The sequence below is a fragment of the Cydia amplana genome, chromosome 1, assembly GCF_948474715.1.
Source record: "Cydia amplana chromosome 1, ilCydAmpl1.1, whole genome shotgun sequence".
NCBI lineage: Eukaryota > Metazoa > Arthropoda > Insecta > Lepidoptera > Tortricidae > Cydia > Cydia amplana.
Genome location: NC_086069.1, coordinates 15,620,308 through 15,638,787, shown reverse-complemented (window position 1 = coordinate 15,638,787; position 18,480 = coordinate 15,620,308).

Here is an 18,480-nt window from a genome sequence, read left to right as displayed (position 1 = left end):
AAATATTATAGTGATTAGAGTATTTCTTAATAGATACTAATGGGAAATGCTCTTGGAAATTTGTGAAGTTTTAATTACTTATGTTGATTCTTTCAAATTCACTTTGTTGAAGGTTTTAATCTAAAACTTCTCGACTGATTCTAAACAATGAGGTAAATACAAAACACGATGAATATTTGCTAGTGTTAGAATGATTGAGAGGGGTCCTTGGCCTCATGTTTTACATGACCACGCTACGCTCAAGATTCGTTATCCTGTTCATCTATAACCAGACTAACTCCTTCAAGAAATAAAATAAGTACCTACCAATTCTGTTTATAAACTTTAATAGTCTGGTCAAGTCTGGCTAATAATAAAATATCTGTTACAAATATTTAATAGTGACAGACCTATTCAGTGAATTTTAATGTATGAAATGGTTGGCCAGATCTCGATTGGAATATTTTACACTGTTACATTTTTCTGATTTAATAAAAACTAGTTATCATGTCAAAATACCTAATACGTATGCCTTCCATATTTTGTTTGCATTTGTGCTACATATACAAATTATCCCAATGTAGCCTACCTATGTATAATTTTGTTATTTATGTATTTACTTATTAGACACGTGAACATCTTCAAGTCCGATGTAGGAGTCGTACCTATTATACTTTTCCCTAAAAAATCAAAACCTTTATTTTTTGAACGAGGACTTAAATAAACATACTTAGGCAATATTTTCTTACTCATTGTAACAGTCTCAAGTAAGAGCAGTTGTTTTATATTTAGGTATATTAATGTTTTGGTAGAAGCGAATCGTTATCTCATTTGTGAGTTAAAAATGGTAGGATTTGAGATGAGGCAGTCGTCGCTCGATTTGGTTTCACCTTAAGGGTCATCCATAAATTGATTTGGCAGACTAACGTAGGTTATTTTGTTAACAATAAAATTTGTGGATATTAAAGACTAGTCCAGGGGGCTACTAGGGCTTCCAAATACCGGACTTCTCACAATACCGGTATTAATACCGAAACTGTCTTCATCAATACCGGGATCCCGGGATCCCGGTATTGGATATGAATCACTTAAAAATATATAGTTTTATTAAAAAGGGGAATTAGAAAGGCTCACTGGAATACCAGATATGTCCTAAAAGCTATTACAACAATAAACAATCAATGCCGCCATCTGCAATAATTTTATTTCACACTCAAGGTTGGCAATAATTTTATCCAATTTGTTGACTTCACCTCACCAGTCACATTTGTAGTCCAACTTAACCAACCAGACAACATTTTTTCAAATTTCCGTCAAAATTGGTTTGCCATTATTACAGTTATTCTTGCTCTTTCCTTTTATTTTTTGATAAAATTATAAGAACTAATTATGTTAATGTTAATGTCACTATCATCATATTCATCACTCACATAACTTCAGGATTCATCCACCACCAACCACCAAATATTTATCTGTCGCATTAGGCAACGATCTTGTTTCAATAATAAAATGCGGGCTAGAGACCAGTTAGAGTTAGACCAAGTGAAGTCTGCAACGATTTTGATAGCATACGCAGTACGCAGTGCAAGTGTTATTTGTACGTCATAATTTCATAGAAGTTTGACGTTTAATATAACACTTGCACTGCGCGTGCTATCAAAATCGTTGCAGACTTTTCTTGGTCTAACTCTAGATGCGTCTGTCGTTTAGTAAGCTTTTTGATACAGCCGAATATAATGGATTTAAAGGGTTTATACTGCGCATTTCCCTCATTTTTAAAATACCGGGATCCCGGTATTGCCTTTAAAAATACCGGTATTGAAAAATGCGTTTAAAAAAACGGGATCCCGGGATCCCGGTATTGGAAGCCCTCAAGATGACTATCGTTGATAGAAAACGCCAATCGATACCTAAATATTGTATGGAATGTCACGTGTCTTTTCGTGGCATCTATCATTCCGATATATTTGTTCTTTTCCTTTGCCGTTTGTGATCTACGATTAGTCATCTTGGCTGGGCCCCCAGATTGAAACAGATACATTGTTGAAGAAACTAGAAAGAGAGAAAGTCATCAATAGGTGAACGAGTTCCACGCCGCTACGAAAAGAGTGTTTTACATCAGTCAAATGCTGCTCGTCCTGAAAATTTCCTTTGTCAGGATGATTCACGCCCCACGCAGTGCTAGCCCATATTTAAAATACTGCAAATAGCTTCCGAGACAGTATCCAACTAAAGTGATGTATTATAAGTATATTATCATTTTTGACTAATTTAGAAACTTGAAATCAAACTGATGCTTCGTTACCTTCACAGTAACAATTAAGAAGCATTCCACTGAATCATCCACCCGAGACTTGTATTTTTATTGGCTGTTTGCGTTATTACTTAGGTGCCTGTCTCGACAAAGATATATTTCACAGATAAGCAGAGGTAAATGGAACCTTATCTACTCGGTATAAAGTCTACATTAAATTTTTACCCGAGGACGGCATCGCTCTCGAAAGCGTTTTGAAATCACCTCGATAGCGCTTGAAAAATGGCAATGCCTGACCTGACGTCACATAAAATTTGCCTACCAAACGGAAAATCTAATAGAGCGCGTAATACGAAGCAAATGTCTCCTTAATGGGGACAGCGACACTCGGGTTTCGTGCTTTGTTCTTAATTCTTTGTCTAGACGATTTTATGACAGCTGAACGTCGAGTAATGTCTTTTTAATGGATTCAATACCCGCTCCTAACAAGAATCTCAGTAGAGTAATGACCGCAAGAATGGCACAGGAAAACGCCGGCGGCTTGTCGAAAAATACGCAATAACCAGTTTGAGCTGCTTTGGTGCAGATTCGGCAGTTCGATGACTTGCATGTATGCGATTTTAGGAGGGTGTGGCAGAGAGGGGGTGGTGCCAGTCATCAACCGGTGATTCATTCCTTTGTTCACTCACCTGGTCCACGTGGTGCACTAACACGTGTTCTGCACTTGCCGAGAACCGCCGACACGGTAAGTGTACTCCAACAAGCGCCTGGAACGGTCATCACCAGAGCACCTGATGAAGTACAATGGGCGTGCGGCGGTGGCTTCCGAATCTTGGAAATATTCCATGTGGTTTGTCAGAGAGGCTCCGCGCGCTACTTCAGGTACCTGACTCGTGAGGACAGCCCTGGCGCCTGGGTAGCACGCGGGGACGCTCCTACAGTGTGGGGCTACATGATTGTGTCGGGAACGCGCGATGCGTGCGCTCGGGGCGGAGGCCGAGGCTCGACTGCAGCTTCAGCCCGCCGACTCGCCCCCCGCGCGTCGCCAGACGTCAGCTGACCGCGGTTGCACCGGCCCTGACATTGGCGCGCCCGCGCCGGGGCGGGAGGGGACGAGGTCGCTGACCCCGCCCGCGGAAGCCTCTTCGCGAATCTCCCCCGCGCCGCGAATCCCCCCCGCTCCCGCAACGTCTGTCAGCGAACTGACATTCAACTTTTGGGACGCTGAATGATTTTAATAGGTTTTTTAGGTCTACATTCAAACGTCACGATAGTCAGACGGCCAAGGCTTACCTATTATTAGCGAGATCTGTAGATATTAGAATTTAAACCAGAGTCTCATGCTTCAGCGGTATTCAGATATGAAATCGGTTTATAAAATTAACAAAGCTACAGCTGAAAATAGTAGCAGTATTTTCTGATAAGAGTTTTTAGGACAAGATAGTTATTTTCGGCGCCACGTATCTACCTACCTACTTGTGTTGGCAAAAAGGAAGTAGGTATAATTGAAATCGGCCGCTACCGTGAAATTGTATAGATTCAACACAGCGGGATCAGAGGTCTACGTCTACATCGGAGGCTTCCGCCCGATTTGTGTTCAAGTACCTAATATAAATAGGTATCTCTACTATACTCGTATATTGCTATAAATATTTGTGGACCCAGTTCATCGTCTCCCAAATGTAACTAACATTAGGTATACAGGAACAAACTCCAAAAATAGCCAAAACTACAGGAGTTATGGGCAGAAAAATGATCGGAGTTTCAAGAATATTAAAAGCCAAATTAGCGCCTAAAACGCTTTGTGACCTACTTACTCGTACTTATGGCACCGAGTCAGAGACGAGATAATCTACCTATTCCAAAATTAGCCATTTGATGCGTCAAAATGTTATCAGAAACAAATTGAATAGGTACGCGTGTCTCCTTCCGCTAAGAGGCGCATTCGGAAAAGAAATATAAGATTAAGTAATACGAGGGCTGATCCGAAAGTTGTTAGTTGCTCCGGCTCTACTCATGCGATTGCAATATGATTTATACCATTGTGAGGGATATTTCAATGCTACTTATGTCCATGATTTTTTTTAACTGATGCGTTTTTTTTATATAATATATTTTTTACTGAATGCTGTTTTGTATGGAGTTATAAATTAAAAATGAATTGATGTCACCTCTTTACGTACTGAAATATCCCTCAATATAAATCATATTGCAATCGTATGAATAGAGCCGGAGCAGCTAACAACTTTCGGATCAGCCCTCGTACATATTCTTTACCAAATCGCCGCTGCACTTGTAGTTTACAGTACGTGAGTACGAGTGGCATCTAGACAAGAAAAAGGAACTTGCGACGCAGCAACCGTGTGTAATATTACACGAACCATTTCGAGCTACTTTTGACCCCTTCACAACTTGAAACCTACTTAACCTACATACATGAAATTTGGCATATGTATTCAAGTCCCTTAGCTTGTACAAAATACAAAATTTCATAAACATAGCTCAAATAGTTATTGATAAATTAACGTTTAAAAACCGGCATTTTTGTGACTGACTGACATATAGATCAAAAACCTAACCCACTTCCAGATGACCTAGAAACTTGAAATTTGGCATAAAGGTAGACTATTATGTGTATATAGAGGGAAAAATCTGAAAACTGGAAATTATTGATATTAAGATGGAAAAATAATAATTAATACTTATAGACCAAAAACCTAACCCACTTCTAGATAACTTAGAAACTTGATATTTGGCATCAAGGTAGACTATTAGGTGCGTATAGAGAGAAAAATCTGAAAACTGGAAATTATTGATATTTTGATGGAAAAAAATAATTAATACTTATAGACCAAAAACCTAACCCACTTCTAGATGACTTAGAAACTTGATATTTGGCATCAAGGTAGACTATTAGGTGCATATAGAGGGAAAAATCTAAAAACTGGAAATTATTGATATTTCGATGAAAAATAATAATAATAGATACTTATAGACCAAAAACCTAACCCACTTCTAGATGACTTAGAAACTTGATATTTGGCATGAAGGTAGACTATTAGATGCGTATAGAGAGAAACATCTGAAAACTGGAAATTATTGATATTTCAATGGAAAAAAATAATAATTGATACTTATAGACCATAAACCTAACCCACTTCTAGATGACTCAGAAACTTGATATTTGGCATGAAAGTAGACTATTAGGTGCGTATAGAGAGAAAAATCTGAAAACTGGAAATTATTGATATTTCGATGGAAAAAAAAATTAATACTTATAAGACCAAAAACCTAACCCACTTCTAGATCACTTACAAACTTGATATTTGGCATGAAGGTAGACTATTAGGCGTATACAAAAGAAAAAAATGTGAAAACTGAAACTTTTTGACAATTAACCGCGCGTTAGCGAGGGTCTCCTTTTCAGCTTAGGCAAACTGCTTTCATGATGAATACTACAGTAATTTCTGTACAAAAAGTAATGATATCCCAACAAAAACATAAATGTGAAATGAGAGCCAAGTTCAATATTAAGAATAAGTATGTGTCGTTGTTGACTCGCCGACAAAAGAATTGAGATCTACCTATATGGATGCCAAGTTCTGTGCTGTGTAGAAAATCTTGAAATTATAAAGGATTTGTCTTGGCTAGTTTTTAAAAACAAAGCAAATTTTTGAAAAAGTAACATAGATAAATATATATTACCTATATGCCTATACGTAAAAACTAGCCAAGACAAATCCTTTATAATTTCAGGATTTTCTACACAGCACAGAACTTGGCATCCATATAGATCTCAATGCTTTTGTCGGCGAGTCAACAACGACACATACTTATTCTTAATATTGAACTTGGCTCTCATTTCACATTTATGTTTTTGTTGGGATTGGTATTACCGTATCATATCTATGAATTACTATCGTATTTCGAGTGTCTGCATATGCCCTACGCTAACTCCGATCATGCCTTTGACCTGAATCACGCAAAATGTCAAACGCCTTATCTTATCATTTAACTGAAATTGTTGCTAGAATCACGCAATTCAAAATTGTCATAATCTAAATTTAGAGATGAAGTAAAAGCGCTTTTCTGGTAGAGATAGCATCCTAAATAAACCTTAGACAAACTACATGTAATGTACACAGGTCGCACACCTCAACCGATACTGGGGCGTTTTTTTTTGTTGTCCCCTACCATTTTTTTTAAATTTGGGATTTTTAATGTTATTTCTACTCAGAATTCAAAATTTCCATACATTTTTCGATCTTTCCATTCCGCGACCGCCATATTAATTTATGAAAAGCGGCCAAGTGCGAGTCGGACTCGCCCATGAAGGGTTCCGTATTTAGGCGATTTATGAAGTATAAAAAAAAAACTACTAACTAGATCTCGTTCAAACCAATTTTCGGTGGAAGTTTACATGGTAATGTACATCATATATTTTTTTTAGTTTTATCATTCTCTTATTTTAGAAGTTACAGGGGGGGAGGGGGACACACATTTTACCACTTTGGAAGTGTCTCTCGCGCAAACTATTCAGTTTAGAAAAAAATTATATTAGAAACCTCAATATCATTTTTGAAGACCTATCCATAGATACCCCACACGTATGGGTTTGATGAAAAAAAAATTTTTGAGTTTCAGTTCAAAGTATGGGGAACCCCAAAAATTTATTGTTTTTTTTTCTATTTTTGTGTGAAAATCTTAATGCGGTTTACAGAACACATCTACTTACCAAGTTTCAACAGTACAGTTCTTATAGTTTCGGAGAAAAGTGGCTGTGACATACGGACGGACAGACAGACGGACAGACGGACAGACGGACAGACAGACAGACAGACAGACAGACATGACGAATCTATAAGGGTTCCGTTTTTTGCCATTTGGCTACGGAACCCTAAAAATGGTGACGTAATGGAAATAAAAACCTTAGGACACATTTTTTCTCCTATTAGGATAGAAAGAGCTCGTGATTCTGAGTAGAAATAACATAAAAAATCCCAATTTAAAAAAAAAAGTGTAGGGGACAACAACAAAAAACGCCCAGTTAGCGAAATTTTGTGAGGTGGTTCGATAATTATGTGGATTTTTTACAATGCAGTATTATAAACTGAAACGCGAGGAAGATGATGATATTTAATCATCGTCATCTTCCTCGCGTCGTCCGATTTTGCCACGGCTCATAGGAGCCTGGGGTCCGCTTGGCAACTAATCCCAGGAATTGGAGTGGGCACTAGTTTTTACGAAAGCGACAGCCATCTGACCTTCCGACAAAGAGGGTAAACTAGGCCTTATTGGAATAAGTCTGGTTTCCTCACGATGTTTTCGTTCACCGAAAAGCGACTGGTATAAGTAAATATCAAATGATATTTCGTACGTGAGTTTCGAAAAACTCCTGGGTGAACCTGCGAACCGGAATTGTAAGTCTCTTAGGGCTCTTACCACTAGGCCACCAGCGTTTCGAAATAGATATCATACGTACACTAAAGAAAAAGTCCACCGGTGGCCGAGGCGGGAATCGAACCCGCGTATTCAGCTTACGCGGCTAACGTCCGGCCACCCGTCCCAAATTCTCTGGTGTATCATGTATGCTATATCTTTGAAAGGCTAGGCGCCTTTGACCAACTCTAAGCGCGAGCAGGGTGTGCAGTAGGTATTTTTAAATACCTATTTCAAAATTGCGGACCTATGCGGATTCTCGAGGTCACAGCCACAATATTAATCACGTGCGTATTTTGAAGAGAACAATTGAGGAAATAAATATTTGTTGGTTTGTTTAATTTTAACAATACCTAAACATCGCTTTGGCTAGATAAAAGAAAAAAATGGGTAAGTAGGTACCTACCGGGTATCTTTTTTAGTGTAAGTAGTTTGTTTCCACTATTTTGTAGGTATATATATGAACGTGTAAAATGGCCAAAAACATTGAAAATTATATAAATAATTATGTCACGGATCTATTAATGGAGCTTAAGGTAACAATTCAACAAAAAAGCCTAAAAATGACGCATAATAAAAGATAACAATATCCACAGTTATCTCAACATGATAACATATCCAACGTCATGCTTGTTTTAATAAGTATTACGGCAAATGAACGACTACTTTCGCTTTGGTAATTACAAAGCAGGAAAAAATGGGAAATAGGTACAAATAATAATAATCAGTTGATCGGTGGAAACTTAAGGTGCAGTAGGTTCCGAGAACGGAGTTTTTGAAAAGTCGTAGCGCTTTTTTAGATCACAATACGGTTGCCAAAAATTTAATCTGAAATCTTGAGGCCTTCTCTAGGGACTTCAGCGATTTGAACCCAGGGGGCCGATTTTTGAATTTCGACCACTCGATTTCGTGTATTTCGTTAATTAATATCTCCACTACTAGGCATTTAAATTCTACTAATAGAATTGAAATCCAAATTTCGATCGCTCGTATTTCAAAAATTAGCATTTCGCCGTTTTCCACCGATTTTCGAGTGACGAAATCGAGCGATCGAAATTCAAAAATCGGCCCCCTGAGCCCTGAGTTTTTGACTTTTGCTCGAAAAAATTACGTACAAGAAAAAAACAACGGGTAGCACTCCGGGAGTGCCGACAGAAGTGAAAACTCAATGACTAGTCCAAAATGTCTGCAGCACTATGTATAATTGACCCATCCTCCTTTCTATTGAAAAACTTAGTTCCGAAATTGCTGGCCAGTGAGCTTAAATTTGTAGCGTTAATTGTTTAAAATTCGAATAGAAAGTGTAAAGTTACCTTGCAGACCTCGCATCTAAATATATTTGGTCATGATATTTTGAGTTTTATTCACCAGTACTAGAGTTCATTTTTATTAGCGATTTCATCAAGATGTGGCTTTATTGAATTATATTCGTGTGATATAAAGTTAGAATGTCACTGTGAGATCCTCGTATTTCAGCCCGTACAAGATTAGAACATTGAGCTTTATTGCTTAATATAAAAGTCCAGTTTTAATAAATAATTTACCTGATTATGATACGTTATGACTAAAGTTCTTTGGTGAATAAAAACGAAACAGCAGGCTCAGGCATACATTTTCGCCGCGCGGTAGAAAGAGAGGGTTACGCCTTACGCCTTACGCTGTCTCGAGTTTAACCTTTTTTCCCCACCTCAAAAAGTGCACAGCGCCGCTAAAGATTTTTTCACTTCAAAAAAATATTTCCCCCACTCGACCTAGTAACTAGACTTTGAAATCTTGCCACCTATGTATATTGGGCATTTTCCATAATTAATAAAAAGAAAAAAAAATGATAGATTTAGTCGATTGAATTGTACACCTTTTGTTACGTAATGGAAATAACAAGTACTGGTATCTATTAGCATGTCTTCTTATCTTGCACTTTTACAGATATTTTTTTGAAAACAGACTCATTAAATTAGTAATGATTTTTTTTTCTGATGGACGTTTAGGTTGGACTGCCAAACATGGTAATTTTTATTACACATATCCTGTACTCCAACTTTGATAGACTACATTTTTGTTATATGATATTGAAGAAGAGTAAATGAAAGTTAGACAAAATCAATTTTCACCAGAAATTACTTCAAAACAAGTGACTTTTTCGTGAAAATCGACTTAATTTCAACGTAATTTTGATACTTAAACAATCTACCTTATTTCTTGAAACTGTTCTTATACATCATTTTGTATAATTTATACCACTATTATTTTTTGACGAATTTTTAAAATTGCCCCTTCTCGTCATATATTGCCGGTGACGCACACTCGGACCTCAATATTAAAAGGCAAGATGAGAAAACGTGCTAATAGAAAACAATACTTGTTATTTAGATATAACGTAACAAAAGGTGTACAATTTCGACTAAATCTACGTATCAATTTTACATTTTGGTTCTAAAATCGTTAACGGGCTCTTAAACTTTAGTTACCTCGTCATGCCTGCGAAAAGATCACTGTTGCAGTCGTCCCGATAAAGGTCGCGCCCGTACCCTTCAGCGGTCCAGGGTTCGAAGTTCGCACCGCCAAAGTGAACTCGACCGGCTGTTCACCCCGTCAAACATTAATTATCTTAATGTGATACTTTAAAAAATGTATTTAGATATTATACTTTATCGACCGATGGTTTGCTTGATAATTAGTAAAAATAATTGGAGTGAGTGTGTCTGATGTGATATTTTATATAAGTTGCATACATATGGGATTGGTTTAAGTTCTACCCAATTTTAGGTATACCCAGTGGCGGATTTGCAGTCTTTGCCGCCCTAGGCCCCAGGCCTTGTAGCCGCCCCTTTCTCAGCATCAGCTCCATCATATTGACTACATTTAGGTCAGGCAACGAAAAGGTAAAGAGGGAAATGCTTGGGAAACATTTTTAATTTAGTAACTTTATTTGGGGGTGAACATATTAAAAGTCCCCGGCCGTAGCCCTTGAGCGGAGGGGGGGGAGAGGGGGGTTTGGTTTCAAGGTCCCATTTTTCGGTTCTTCGCTTATTATATCTCAGAAACTATGCGTCCTTGTGACATGATCGTTATATAAAATGAAAGCTGATCAAATTTGGTACAAGTATTGGTACAAATTTATACAGTCGTGTTTTTCGATAGGTATCTTGTTTAGTTTTTGAGATATAAGCTCATTGTCTGTAATTTTGCATTAAATATCTTTCAATACATAATATGTATATATTTACGGTGCTATAAGATACCAGTTATTACCAATTAAAAAACAAAACATCTAAAACGCATTTACGATAGGATGTTGCCACTTTGCGACGTAGTCTAGGTACATATTATATTATTGATAAATATCTGAATGTAGTAACGCTTTGCAAAAAAAAATGTTTTACAAAAAACAAGTTTTTTAATAAGAAACGAGAATAACTAACATTTTTTTTGCCAAAATTCACCAATAAACACTCATAATTTTTTTCCCTCTTTTGGCCTCCAGCGAATTCCAGAGAAGTAGAAAGGACATTTTAGTCTTTAAATATGATCAGTAATAAGCTGTTAAAATCTTTCGGGTTCCTTTCTTCGTAAGCACCGTGAATATTATTAAAGGAAATTTAATGCAAAATTACATTTTTTCAAGAGCGGATATCTCGAAAACTATACAAGCCCCCTCCAAACTATGTGCGTGAATCGCGGCGCGACTTCGCGGAGCGAACATATCGCGACGTTGACGTATGACTCCACTCGCAAACTTCACGGTGATTTCGCAGTTTAATAGTTCGCGCCAAGATGGCTGAAAAGCATCAGGTAATCGAGTTTAACTGTCATTTATCTATGACATCATATTTGCTGTAGCTATTTTTCCATTTTGTTTTGTTGTAAACCGTAAAATATAGCCGCTATATATAATATATAAGTACCTAATTAATATTTATCTTGCAATGCAACTGATGAGCCAAAATAGTGTGTAATGTGGAGTCTTGCGAGTTCGCGCTTAGCGCTTCCTTTGACGCGGGCCGAAAAACCGACAAAAGACGGGTAACAAGGCGCGAAGGCGTGAACATTCTGCGAAATCGACGCCACGTCGTCGACGGCTTCGCGCCGCGATTCGCGCACAAGTGTGGAGGGCCCTTAAGATATCGAAAAACTTGTAGCAAATTTAATCAGCTTTCATTTTGTATAATGACCATGTCGTTAGAACGCATAGTTTCCCAGATACAAGCGAAAAACCGAAAAATGGGACCTTCAAACCCCCCTCTACCCCTGACTCAAGGGATACGGCCGGGGACTTGATATGTTCACCTCCTAACTAGTTCAAACAAAGTTACGAAATCAAAAATTGTGTTCCAAGCATTTCCCTCTACCTATAGGTACCTTTTTTGAGAATTCGTTGCCTGGCGTAATTTTGAGTTACCTATTTCTTGTTATCATCAGCGAATTTTTTGTCACAATTTGCCGCCCCCGCCGCCCTAGGCCCGTGCCTACTGTGCCTTATAGGAAATCCGCCACTGGGTATACCTTTACTATTGATGTATGATTTAACTAATGTTAGCACTTAATTGAAATAATATCTGGGAGACCGAGCTTTGCTCGGAAAACATATAAAAATTCGAAAATGCGCGTTTTCCCCAGAGATAAAACCTAGCTAGATCGATTTTTCACCTCCAAAAACCCCCATACTTATAGCAAATTTCATCGAAATCGTTAGAGCCGTTCCCGAGATCCCCGAAATATATATACATATAAATAAATAAACATATAAATAAATAAATAAATATGCAAGAATTGCTCGTTTAAAGGTATTAGATATAGGTATACAGTTAAGTACTACCTATTCAAACTGTTTTTTGCCAACTGTACCGTGTATTTAGGTACACAACTACTTACACTACAATCGAACTGACATTTATCCTATCATAGTCAGGATGCTTATGATATGATGCACACCTACAAAAGATGTACCCAGCTGGTATCCCGAACCTTTATCCCCTAGTTATGTAGGTACGTGACGTCGGCAGGTCGACGCGCCGTGGTGACACGGGCGACGCGGCGCGACCTCTAAGCCAAGGGTCTGCGGTAGATATGAGCGCCGATAGGCATTTAGCCGGCGGCGGCGCGCCGGACAAAATTGGTCGGCGGCGGCGGCGAATCGGCGGCGTGGCCTTGAAACACCTTCGATTAATGAAAAAAGAATTCAAACCGAAATTTTACCGAAAAAACATGTTTTTGCTGTAAGAAAGTTATGAAATAAATGCATTTTTTATTTTCAAGGATTATTTATTGAATAATGGTACAAAAAAATGATATCGTATAAACTGTGGATAAGCGGTATCGCGCGGCATCAGAGGCAGTCTTAATCTTGGCGAGGCTCTGGCCGGAAGATCTTAGCGAGGCCCTTATCTTTTGTGCTAAGTTAAAAATTGTGGATTGACTGAATCAGGGAAACGTCTTGTCGGCAGTCCAAAGAAAATCGAGCTCCGTCATTAACCAATATCGATTCAACAAAACCGATTCATGTCAAAAAGTGAGGCCCAACGCCGAACTCCATGTAACACCGAAGACTTGATTTCGACGCCTCCCAATGCGAGGCCAGAGGATGAGAATGCAGCAGGTAAGCATACAGGTAAGAATCGAACGCCAAGTGTAAGCTTGGCTGACGGCCGAACGCCTGGAGCGCCGATTGCGGCTCGCTTCTATGCGAGGCTGAGCTGCAAGAGAGCAGAGCGAGGGCGCAGGCCAATAAAGACTGAAGCCATAGTGTTAAAGATCGGGAGCTTTTCTGCGGGCGCATTCGTGCGACGCCAAAGGCCGAGCTGCAATGGAGCTAAGATCGGATAAGGACCAATGCTCAAGCGTTTTAAAACAGACCGAAAGTTGAGCTCCAAACAGGGCCAAAAACTTGCAGGTTCAGATAGCGGCTTAATTCCATGCGAGCGATGCAAGGCCAAAGATTGAGCTGCGAGAGAGCAAAGCTTGAAATTTGAACAGTGCCCAAGTTTAATTGAGACCCGATTCCGACGCCCTTCCGTGCGAAGCCAACGGCCGGACATTTGGACATGGAAACGCTTAATATCTCAAAATTAACCCCATTTTATACCTTTTAAAGACGTTTAACCATGCTTGCAATGGTTAAATTCGCGGCAAATGACGGATGCTTAGCTGGCAAAATTAATTATGCATTGGATCAGTAATCCAAAGATGTGGGTTCGAGTCTCACGTTAGCCAGAGTTGATCACAGTTAATTTTTTCATTGTGATTGACATATGTCTAGTGTATATATACAATCTATAAATTTTAATGTGGAACGTTCCACAATAAAAATGGAAGGAAATCAGTATGTTTATTACAAGCATATTGATGTTAAAATTTATATTAAATAATTTCGTTTACCCAAGACTAGTAGCGCGGTTACTAGACAGATAAGTTTGCATTTGCCTTCGATATTTTTGAATTATATGGGCCTAAAATACCTTTTGAATGCCTATAAACTATTCAAAGTGGCGCCGTTAATGATCTAAACTCGATTAAACATATATTGTCTGATTCCGAAAGTAGTAGTAACTACCAAGGTCACGCCGATGCCACGCCGATAGCGCAGCGACGGCGGCGGCGGCGCAAAAATTTTGTCGGCGGCGGCGGCGCGCCGGCGCGGCGCTCATATCTAGTCTGCGGGGAGTTCAGCCTAAAGGCTACAAGGTCAACAATGCAACTGACCTGGAGGTTTATTCTGATTGTAATAGCAGTTAAGGATATGATCTGTCACCTAGCAACAGTCACATTTCTTTAACCAGAAATCTCACAGAGAGCTCAGCTCATCTTGATCGGACAAAAACAAATCTAGATTAAATTCATTATGCCTAAGGATCTCGCGATTAGGTAGTTAGGTACTTATCATCAAGTTTTTAGTTTTTCAACTCAATGGGGGAGAGTGTCTCATTGACACCTATAAGGGTGCTATTAACGAGATATTCTTGGACGAATGTTGCGGGCAATACCTCGCGATAAAAATGCAAGCTAAGTTTTTTTTTCTGCTGGAAGCAGTTGCAGAAGCGGGGATTAACGTCACGCCACGCCACAGTATGGTCGGGCCAGTCGCAGCCGAGAGGCAGTAAACATGGAGTGGTGCATTTTATTAACGGTCGGATATGGCTGTAAATCTCAAAGTGGGCAAAGTGTATGTAGAAACAGTAGCTGTTTGCTTGGTCCATTTTTTTGAAAACGAAGCTATAAAGAAACAAATAATAAAACCAAATGTGTGTCTTAAAGACAGTAGCTACTTAGTAATCACATCATTGTACACAACCCAAGTCAAACACAATTTACCTACTTAAATTGTGGTACAAAGGCTAACTTTTATTATTATTATTGTTGCAAATTGTGTTAATGAATGCTAAATTTTATATTTGTATTTATTAAAAGACAATATTATTGAATTTATTATGGAATTGCTGTTGAATTAAGTTGGTCTGGTTATAATGTGTATTAAATGTTATTTTATGTTAATTGATTTGACTAGTATGTAAGCGCTTTGGTATGACACTGCTTATATATGCTGAAATAAATGTAATGAAATGAAAAATAAAAACGTATCCATATACGGGATCTCTTCCAGATCATCTTCGAGTAGACGAGTATGACATGATGGCAAGATGCTAGATGGCAATGACATTGCAATTGCAGTGCTTGCATGTAGATAAAAAGAGATTTTTTTAACGAATATTTTGGGGGAAATCCAGAGATCCGTTAAGGGCATTTATTTGTGTGATGAGCACAGATATTTTGTTCCTGGGTCAAGGGTGTTTTTCTATGTATTTACTTCTTAATTAAGTCAATTTGTGTAAGGATGTCCTATAATACTTATTTATTTATTTACCTATGTACAAAAATAAGACCATCTGTAATTTGTTTGATAAACGAAATTAAGTTGATCTGTATAAAAAAAACTACAGTGTCGTACTGTGTCTGTGTTTGCTGCGCCTGTGCCGCATGAATATTCGCAAGGCGGCCGGCGTGGAGCAATTATCAGTTCTCGTTAACCGATCGCTTTAACACCCGTTTATTGAACTTGTAAACTTTTAACGCCTAATTAGGTAGACGCCTAGATTAGCTCCACGATGCATAATTTATAATACCACAATAATATAGTCGTGAATAACAAAATAATCTTTAATAGAAAAAAACCGACTTCTCTAACTACAAGCCTAACCCACTTAACGGTGCTTATACTTTATTTAGTAATATGTATACATTTTATGGTAATCATAGTGGTTGATTTAGTTTAGGTATCATAGTGGTTTTCCGGGTCAAGGTCCGGGTCTGGGTCCGAGTCCGAGTACGGGTCCGAGTCCGGAGTCCGGGGCCCAATCCAAGTCAAAATCGAAATTGAAAATCACAAAACGTGTACTATGCGTCGTTGAGGAGTTCTGTTCTGATCATCATCAGCAGTTCCACTTCATCAAATGCCACAGTTTTTAATGTAAATGCTTGATTTTCTGATGAAAATATATAAAATTCTATACGGATGCCTTTAAGATTTGAGAAGTTCCCTCGATTCCTCATGGATACCATGTTCAGGACTTGAGATTGACATAAATGTGCCTAAAAACCTAACTTGCTTAACAAACATAACGAAAAGGACAAATCGCCAAATGCGAGCTATGCGTCGTTGAAGAGTTCCGTTATGATCATCATCAGCAGTTCCACTTCATCAAATGCGACAGTTTTTAATGAAAATGCTCGATTTTCTGATGAAAATACAAAAATCTCTATACGCATGCCTTTAAGATTGGAGGAGTTCCCTCGATTCCTCGTGGATCCCATCATCAGAACTCGAGCTTGACAAAATTGTGGCTTAAAAACTTAACTTGCTTAACAAACATAACGAAGAGGACAAATCGCCAAACGTGAACTATGCGTCGTTGAAGAGTTCTGTTCTGATCATCATCAGCAGTTCCACTTCATCAAATGTCACTTTTTTTTATGTATATGCTTGATTTGTTGATGAAAATACAAAAATCTCTATACGCATGCCTTTAAGATTTGAGGAGTTCCCTCGATTCCTCATGGATCCCATCATCAGCACTCGAGCTTGACAAAAATGTAGCTTAAAAACTTAACTTGCTTAACAAACATAACGAAGAGGACAAATCGTCAGACGTGTGCTATGCATCGTTGAAGAGTTCCGTTCTGATCATCATCAGCAGTTCCACTTCATCAAATGTCACTTTTTTGAATGTATATGCTTGATTTGTTGATAAAAATACAAAAATCACTATATGTGTGCCTTTAAGATTTGAGGAGTTCCCTCGATTCCTCATGGATCCCATCATCAGAACTGGGTTTTGACAAAAACGGGACCAATCTGTATGCATATACATACAATCAAAAAAATAATTTTCAAAATCGGTCCAGTAATGACGGAGATATGGAGTAACAAACATAAAAATAAATAAAAAAAACTACGTACCCACTACTTAATTAATTATTAAAATACTTACGTGCAATACGAATCTAACACGATAAGTACAAATTTTTCCACGAAACTGCAATTAAATAGCTTTAGCGAGTGCGTACCTAAGTATTCCAGCAATCTAGGCCACAGCGAGCTGGACTGGAAAGTGATTGCTCGGCAGTCGGCAGACGTGGCCTGAAAGTTATTGAAGCTGCCTATAGACGGAGAACTAGTCCCGGGAAAACGTTGACAATTATAGACCGCGGGCCAGGCGCAAATTTCGTCAGTCATCCCCTCCCGGGAGAAAACTCGTATAGTGGTTAACGGCTATGTATGATGAACCCTCGTGGCTTCAGCTGCTGCTCCGTTGGTGGGTTGAGGAATGGCAGCCAACGAAACACGTAAAAATAATAATCATCGCCTCCCGTTTGTTAAAAAAAAATCGTCAGCCGGTTGTATCGCGGTGAAAAGATCGCCAGCTGGTTAAACATATAAAAAAATATGTTTTCAGTCATCGCCTCCCGATTTAAACTTTGTCAGATGGTAGTTCAGATGCTATTGTGAATAAAAAAAATCGTCAGCCGGTTGTATCGCGGTGAAAATACCGTCACTGATTGAAAATGTAAAAAAAAAACCTTTATCAGTCATCGCCTCCCGTTTGATACTTTGTCAGATGGTTGTTTGCTATTGTGAATAGGGTTAATCAACTTTTTCTTGTCACACGTTGCTATGATTACGGTCTCCTGAGTCACTCTTAAAATTCTAGGTTTTTCGTATTTAAATAAACCAAACTTGCATTTTATGGTAGTTATAAGACCTTTCCATAATGGGACATCTACTGAGCATGTTAGTAGAACATGGTACAGCAGTTCTTCTAACAATCTATGCTACTATTGTCTCCTCGCTGATGGGACAGAATAACAACAAGAAATTGTTGATTGACCCAATAAATAAAATCGTCAGCCGGTTGTATCTCGGGGAAAAGACCATCAGCCGGTCACATGAACATGAAAAAAAAATATTTGTTAGTCATCGCCTCCCGATTGAAACTTTGTCAGATGATAGTTTAGAATTAGATGCGTGTTGATGTTAATGTAGAGTTTTGTTGCTTTTTAAAATTCCAGAAGGTTTTCGTGGCTGGCTCTTACACCGCGACTCCGGAGTAATACTTCACTGTAATAAACTTTGTTACCTTAATTATTAGTTGGGCACTTTTAGATTGACGCTCTACCTACTAGAAATTCGGCAATTTGAAACAAGAATCTTAGTCGCCTTATACAAGTTGCTAAAAATATAAACATCCTAACACCTTGACAATAGGGTATTTGACTGTGTTTAAATTAAAGTCTGACCAGCCCTAGTAGCACGGTCG